Below are 9,221 nucleotides of genomic sequence, written 5' to 3' on the forward strand. Positions count from 1 at the left end.
TGGAACAGTACTGATGCTCATCGATCTTCATTAACTAATCCTTGTGGATGGGCCTATGTTGTGCATTTTCTAAGGTTTTTCAATTTTAAGGTGTTATTGACACTGACCCCAAACTTGCCCACAATTGCTCTATGTATAGTGCAAATTCACGGGTTTTAAGAGTGAAGTGGCCATTGTTTTGTGAGGGGATCTTCCAGCAGAGTGATAGTGTTCCTTCCTCTGAACCAGGCAGTCTCAGTTCAAGGCACACCTGTGCCAGAGATGTGTTAAGACGTGAGAGAAAGTGGAGACCGCAGATGCTGGACAGTCGGAGTCTCTTTGAAGAGGAGCCAACATTTTGAAACACAAAGGAATTCCAATATTCACAGCACAGCAGGTACATGCTGAATACACATCAAATTGAGAAGGAGAATTGACGTTTCGGGCATAAGCCCTTCTTCAAACTTTTCCAGCAACACATTTTTAAGCTCTGATTCCCAGCATCTGCAGTCCTCACTTTCTCCTACACATCAAATTGCACTGGTTCAGTGCTTTCACTCTCAACTCTGGTTTAGAAAGTCACTCCAGAGGCATAAGCACATAGTATTGTGCTGGAATGTGCTGAGGGACTGCTGCACTGCCAGAGGCGCTGTCTTTCTCAGGGGAATTGAAATCAGCATTAGACACGCCTGCTATCAGTTCCATTCCTGTATTCCTCAAACAGCAACCTAAGCAGGTGAACTGATCATTACCTCTTTGCTGTTTGTGGAGTTTACTGTGCACAAATCGGCTATAGTATTCCCGACATTACAACTGTGACTATATTTTGAAAATTGACTGTAATGCACATTGAGATGTTGTGAAAATCTTTCTTTCACTTGATAATCTTTTGCCTGAAGGCCTGCTCCCAATATCATCAGCAAGGTCAGCGATAAGCACAGCAGGCAACAAGAAAATCCAAAACTTTAAAACAAAGTGCAGAACTTTTTGTGGCAAGTTGACATGAAATGGTTGAGCAGGGTGAAGGACTGGACTGCTAGTAATTTGTAAAAGGACTGTTCTTTGTTTCCCCTCAGCATTGACCCAAGCTCTGCACTAAAATGAACACTTGGTTACTTTCTGTTCTGAAGGCACAGGGTGCCTCATTCAGTGAGTTGGTAAGTTGAGTGTATCTGTCACTGTGTACAAGCCTCAGAGAACTGCCATTCATCTCACATTGGTCTGATTCAATCTGAATGGGATCAAGGCTACATTTTAAATATTTACAAGAAAGAACCGAGGGCCATTGTGTGAGTGAAGTCAGTTGGATTCTGCAACATTTCTTTGTACACTATAGGCTTGAGGGACTTGTTCTGCACCCAAGAGTAAAGACAATAATGACCCCATGAGGAGCAAATTGTGACATTCAAACAGGAAAAGGATATTCATGAACCATAAGCAGATTTATGGCTTTTCTTCCTTATGGAGACACTGTATTGCACAGAGGTTTAGTTCACCAAATATGTTACTGAGTGGCTGAGTGAATTGGACAGAGCAGCAACCACAAATTTTGACAGTATCCTGGCAATAGTGCTGATGACCCACATGATTGCTCCCATATCCAGACTATTGCTTTGCAGTCATGACACTGACACCTATCCGAAAATGCGGGTGATTGTCAGTAATGTGCCATCCACAAAAAAAACAACAAATCTAACCCAGCTGGATACCACCATATCAAGCAGAATGAAGAACTGAATCACGAGTCATTCAGTTAAGAACTTATACTCACCAATAGGCTGTTCCCTGACACTAAGCTCTGGTCATGCATTCAGTTCCAGATCTTCTCATAGCCTTGTTCTGACTGATAATCACAGAGTACCCACCATGTCTGTGACAAATCTCTGAAAGAGCAAGTGCAACTCCCTGTAAATCATTATGATCTTCTCTTTGAGGTAATAGTGCAATTCCCTCCAGAATACCTCACACCTCTTCCACACTCTCAGTCAGCATATTCCAGGTCCTTAAACAATGTCTAAAGAAATAGTTTCATCATGTTGCCATTGCTTCTTCTGTTGCCTGCCTTAAACCTATGTTGTGGTTTTTGCTCCTTCAGCATCCCCCTATCTGCGCTGTCCAAACCCTACATAATTTTGAACACCTCAATGAAATTTTCCCTCAATCGTCTTCAGGATAAGAATCCCAATTTCAATCATCAAGCTGCATGTCTGAAGTTGTTAATTCCTGGAGCTGTTTTTATGAATCTTTTCTGATTTTCTATTGTAGGCAGTGGAATATCCCTTCTGAATAAGATGTGGAGATGCTGGTGTTGGACTGAGGTGGACAAAGTTAAAAATCACACCACACCTGGTTATAGTAACAGGTTTATTTGGAAATACTAGCTTTCAGAGGAGCAGCGTTCCAAACGTTTGTACCTTCAAATAGACCTTTCAAATAAATAACAGGATTTCAGAGCAACTAAAGCTGAAATTGGCCAGCTGAACAGCATGCTGGGAAGGGAAACAAGATAGTAAGCCAGGAAGCTTGCAGAATTCACTGCCAAATTATATCAGAACAGACAGCTATGCAGGGCATTTACCCTGATTGATTATATTGAACAGCTGTTGTTGAGACAACTTTGCAAGGTTCAGAGTTTCGGTTGAACTGTTTCTGAGACAGCCCAGCACCTAGGGTCAGCTCATTCAATAGGGAAGTTACAATATCCAATTCCTTTTGTAACACCCATCATGGGACAGATACTCATTCACATGGAGTAACTGTATGTAAGTTACTATATCAACATAGTAAACACTTGTAAGGCACTAGGGGATGACGTGGAGAACTGGACTGGAAGGGGCGACTTGAATCAGAGAGACTGACACTCTGCAGACAATGTCAGCCCTAGAAGCAGGAACTTAGGGAGTGAGAAAGACGTCTCAACCTCAGGCCGATCACTGGAACTGGGGTAATATAAACTTCTGTAACTAGGGTAATATAAACTTCTGTACTGGAACTGGGGTAATATAAAATTTAATGTTGTAACTAGGATAATATAAACTTCTGTACTGTAACTGGGGTAAATATAAACTTCTGTACTGTAAATGGGGTAATATAAACTTCAGTACTGTAACTGGGATAATATAAACTTCTGTAATGTAACTAGGGTAATATAAACTTCTGTGCTGGAACTGGGGTAATATAAAATTCAGTGTTGTAACTAGGATAATATAAACTTCTGTACTGTAACTGGGGTAATATAAACTTCTGTACCGTAACTGGGGTAACATAAACTTCTGAACTGTAACGAGGGTAATATAAACTTCTGAACTGTAACTGGGGTAATATAAACTTCTGTACTGTAACTAGGGTAATGTAAACTTCTGTACTGGAACTGGGGTAATATAAACTTCTGTACTGTAACTGGGGTAATATAAACTTCTGTAATGTAACTAGGGTAATGTAAACTTCTGTACTGGAACTGGGGTAATATAAACTTCTGTGCTGGAACTGGGATAATATAAACTTCTGTAATGTAACTAGGGTAATATAAACTTCTGTGCTGTAACTGGGATAATATAAACTTCTGTGCTGTAACTGGGATAATATAAACTTCTGTAATGTAACTAGGGTAATGTAAACTTCTGTACTGGAACTGGGGTACTATAAACTTTTGTGCTGGAACTGGGATAATATAAACTTCTGTACTGGAACTGGGGTAATATAACGGGAACGAGGGTAGGTCCAATCAAGGACAGTAGTGGGAGACTGTGTATTGAGTCGGAAGAGATAGGAAAGGTCTTGAAGGAGTACTTTTCTTCAGTATTTACGAATGAGAGGGACCATATTGTTGAAGAGGAGAGTGTGAAACGGACTTGTAAGCTAGAGGAGATACATGATAGGAAGGAAGATGTGTTGGACATTTTGAACAACTTGAGGATAGACAAGACCCCCGGGCCTGATGGGATATATCCGAGGATTATGTGGGAAGCAAGAAAGGAAATTGCAGTACCGTTGGAAATTGCAGTACCGTTGGCAATGATCTTTTCATCTTCACTGTCAACGGGGGTGGTACCAGCGGACTGGAGAGTGGTGAATGTTGTGCCCCTGTTCAAAAAAGGGAATAGGGATAACCCCGGGAATTACAGGCCAGTTAGTCTTACTTCGGTGGTAGGCAAAGTAATGGAAAGGGTACTGAGGGATAGGATTTATGAGTATCTGGAAAGGCACTGCTTGATTTGCCCATAGTGTTCGGTGGAATAGTCAGGGTAAATATAGGTAGGGGAATGGGTCTGGGTGGGTTACTCTTCAGAGGGTTGGTGTGGACTTGGGCTGAATGGTCTGATTCCATACTGTAGGGAATCTGATCTAATCCATAGACACAGGATAGTTAATGAAGCAAATGCGTGGCTTGAAGGGGAATTTGTGGTGGTGTTCCCATGTATTTGCAGATGATACGAAGATAGGTGGAGTTGTGGACAGTGAGGAGGGCTGTTGTCGGCTGCAAATGTGATGCAGAGCTGGGCTGAGGAGTGGCAGATGGGGTTCAACCCTGCCAAGTGTGAGGTTGTCCATTTTGGAAGAACAAATAAGAATGCGGAATACAGGGTTAATGGTAGGGTTCTTAGTCAGGTGGAGTAACAGAGGGATCTTGGGGTCTATGTACATAGATCTTTGAAGGTTGCCACTCAGGTGGATAGAGTTTGTAAGAGGGCCTATGGAGTATTATCGTTCATTAGCAGAGGGATTGAATTCAAGAGTCGTGAAGTGATGTTGCAGCTGTACAGGACTTTGGTTAGGCCACAGTTGGAGTACTGTGTGCAGTTCTGGTCGCCTCACTTTAGGAGAGATGTGGAAGCTTTGGAGAGGGTGCAGAGAAGATTTACTAGGATGTTGCCTGGAATGGAGAATAAGTCGTACGAGGATAGGTTGAGAGTTCTCGGTCTTTTCTCGTTGGAACGGCGAAGGATGAGGGGTGACTTGATCGAGGTTTATAAGATGATCAGAGGAATAGATAGAGTAGACAGTCAGAAACTTTTTTCCCGGGTACAACAGAGTGTTACAAGGGGACGTAAATTTAAGGTGAAGGGTGGAAGGGTTTGGGGAGATGTCAGGGGTGGGTTCTTTACCCAGAGAGTGGTGGGGGCATGGAATGCGCTGCCTGTGGGAGTGGTTGAGTCAGAATCTTTGGTGACCTTTAAGCGGCAATTGGATAGGTACATGGATGGGTGCTTAAGCTAGGACAAATGTTCGGCACAACATCGTGGGCCGAAGGGCCTGTTCTGTGCTGTATTGTTCTATGTTCTATAAACATCTGTGCTGTAACTGGGATAAAATAAACTTCAGTAATGTAACTAGGGTAATATAAACTTCTGCACTGGAACTGGGGATAATATAAACTTCTGTACTGTAGCTGGGGTAATATAATCTTCTGGGGATAATGTAAACTTCTGTACTTTAACTGGATTAACATACACTTCTGTACTGGAACTGGGGTAATATTAACTTCTGTACTGGAACTGGGGATAATGTAAACTTCTGTACTGTCACTGGGACAATATAAACTTCTGTACTGTAACTTGGGTAACATAAACTTCTGTACTGGAATTGGGATAATATAACTTCTGTACTGGAACTGGGGTAACATAAACTTATGTACTGTAACTGGGACAATATAAACTTCTGTACTAGAACTGGGACAATATAAACTTCTGTACTGTAACTGTGGGTAACATAAACTTCTGTACTGGAACTGGGATAATATAAACTTCTGTACTGTAACTGGGGTAATATAAACCTCTGTACTGGAACTGGGACTATATAAACTTCTGTACTGGAACTGGGGTAATATAAACTTCTGTACTGCAACTGGGGTAATATAAACTTCTGTACTGTAACGGGGATAATATAACCTTCTGTACTGGAACTGGGGTAATATAAACTTCTGTACTGGAACTGGGGTAATATAAACTTCTGTACTGGAACGGGGACTATATAAACTTCTGTACTGTAACTGGGACAATATAAACTACTGTACTGTAACTGTGGGTAACATAAACTTCTGTACTGGAACTGGGACTATATAAACTTCTGTACTGTAACTGGCGTAATATAAACTTCTGTACTGTAAATGGGATAATATAAACTTCTGTACTGGAACTGGGACAATATAAACTTCTGTACTGTAGCTGGGGTAATATAATCTTCTGTACTGTAAATGGGATAATATAAACTGTACTGGAACTGGGGTAATATAAACTTCTGTACTGGAATTGGGAGAATGTAAACTTCTGAACTGTAGCTGGGGTTATATAAACTTCTGTACTGGAATTGGGGTAATATAAACTTCTGTACTGTAACTGGGGGGTAATATAAACTTCTGTACTGTAGCTGGGCTAATATAAGCTTCTCTACGAGAACTGGGGTAATATAAACTTCTGTACTGTAACTGGGGGGTAATATAAACTTCTGTACTGTAGCTGGGCTAATATAAGCTTCTCTACTAGAACTGGGGTAATATAAACTTCTGTACTGTAACTGGGGTAATATAAACTTCTGTAGTGGAACTGGGGTAATATAAACTTCTGTACTGTAACTGTGGGTAACATAAACTTCTGTACTGTAACTGGGACAATATAAACTTCTGTACTGTCACTGCAGTAATAGAAACTTCTGTACTGGAACTGGGATAATATAAACCTCTGTACTGGAACTGGGACAATATAAACGTCTGTACTGGAACTGGGGTAACATAAACTTCTGTACGGGAACTGGGACAATATAAAATTCTGTACTTGAATGGGGATAATACAAACTTCTGTACTGTAACTGGGACAATATAAACTTCTGTACTGTAGCTGGGGTAATATAAACTTCTGTTCTCTAACTGGGGATAATGTAAACTTCTCTACTGTAGCTGGGGTAATATAAACTTCAGTACTGTAGACGGTATAATATAAACTTCTGTACTGTAATGGGTATAGTATAAACTTCTGTACTGGAACTGGGGTAATATAAACTTCTGTACTGGAACTGGGACAATATAAACTTCTGTACTGTCACTGCGGTAATACAAATTTCTGTACTGCAACTGGGATAATATAAACCTCTGTACTGTAACTGGGATAATATAAACCTCTGTACTGGAACTGGGACAATATAAACTTCTGTACTGGAACTGGGGTAACATAAACTTCTGTACGGGAACAGGGACAATATAAACTTCTGTACTGGAACTGTGGGTAACATAAACTTCTCTACTGGAACTGGGACAATATAAAATTCTGTACTGCAGCTGGGGTAATATAAACTTCTGTACTGTAACTGGGATAATCTAACTTCTGTACTGTAACTGGGTAACATAAACTTCTGTACTGGAACTGGGGTAATATAAACTTCTGTACTGAAACTGTGGGTAACATAAACATCTGTACTGGAACTGGGACAATATAAACTTCCGTACTGTCACTGGGGTAATATGAACTTCTGTACTGTAACTGGCGATAAAGTAAACTTCTGTACTGGAACTGGGGTAACATAAACTTCTGTACTGTAGCTGGGATAATATAAACTTCTGTACTGGAACTGGGGTAATGTAAACTTCTGTACTGTAACTGGGATAATATAAACTTCTGTACTGTGGCTGGGGTAATATAAACTTCTGTACTGTAACTGGGGGAAACGTAAACTTCTCAACTGTAGCTGGGGTAATATAAACTTCTGTACTGTTGCTGGTATAATATAAACGTCTGTACTGTAATGGGTATAATATAAACTTCTGTACTGGAACTGGGGTAATATAAACTTCTGTACTGTAATGGGGATAATATAAACTTCTGTACTGGAATGGAGATAATATAAACTTCTGTACTGTAACTGTGGGTAACATAAACATCTGTACTAGAACTGGGACAATATAAACTTCTGTACTGGAACTGGGGTAATATAAACTTCTGTACTTGAACTGGGGTAATGTAAACTTCTGTACTGTAACTTGGGTAACATAAACTTCTGTACTGGAATTGGGATAATATAACTTCTGTACTGGATCTGGGACAATAGAAACTTCTGTACTGTAGCTGGGGTAACATACATTTCTGTACTGGAACTGGGGTTAATGTAAACGTCTGTACTGGAACTGGGGTAATATAAACGTCTGTACTGGAACTGGGGTAATATAAATTTCTGTACTGGAATGGGGAAAATATCAACTTCTGTACTGTAACTGAGACAATATAAACTTCTGTACTGGAACTGGGGTAATATAAACCTCTGTACTGGACCTGGGATAATGTAAACTTCTGTACTGTAACTGGGATAATATAAACTTCTGTACTGGAACTGGGGTAATATCAACTTCTGAACTGGAACTGGGGATAATATAAACTTCTGTACTGGAACTGGGGTAATATAAACTTTTGTACTGGAAATGGGATAATATAAACTTCTGTACTGGAACTGGGACAAGAAAACTTCTGTACTGTAGCTGGGGTAATATAAACTTCTGTACTGGAACTGGGGTAATATAAACTTCTGTACTGGAACTGGGGTAATATAAACTTCTGTACTGTAGCTGGGATAATATAAACTTCTATACTGGACCTGGGGTAATATAAACTTCTGTACTGTAACGGGGATAATATAAACTTCTGTACCGCAACTGGGGTAACATAAACTTTTGTACTGTAAATGGGATAATATAAACTTCTGTACTGGAACTGGGATAATATAAACTTCTGTACTGTAACGGGGATAATATAAACTTCTGTACTGTAAATGGGATAATATAAACTTCTGTACTGGAACTGGGACAATATAAACTTCTGTACTGGAACTGGGACAATATAAACTTCTGTACTGGAACTGGGACAATATAAACTTCTGTACAGGAACTGAAGTAATATAAACTTCAGTACTGGAACTGGGGTAATATAAACTTCTGTACTGGACCTGGGGTAATATAAACTTCTGTACTGTAACGGGGATAATATAAACTTCTGTACTGTAAATGGGATAATATAAACTTCTGTACTGGAACTGGGACAATATAAACTTCTGTACAGGAACTGGGGATAATATAAACTTCTGTACTGTAAATGGGATAATATAAGCTTCTGTACTGTAACTGGGGTAATATAAACTTCTGTACTGTAACTGAGGTAATATAAACTTCTGTAGTGGAACTGGGGTAATATAAACTTCTGTACTGGAATGTGGATAATATAAACTTCTGCACTGTAACTGTGGGTAACATAAACATCTGTACT

The sequence above is a fragment of the Chiloscyllium plagiosum genome, chromosome 16 (assembly GCF_004010195.1).
Source record: "Chiloscyllium plagiosum isolate BGI_BamShark_2017 chromosome 16, ASM401019v2, whole genome shotgun sequence".
NCBI lineage: Eukaryota > Metazoa > Chordata > Chondrichthyes > Orectolobiformes > Hemiscylliidae > Chiloscyllium > Chiloscyllium plagiosum.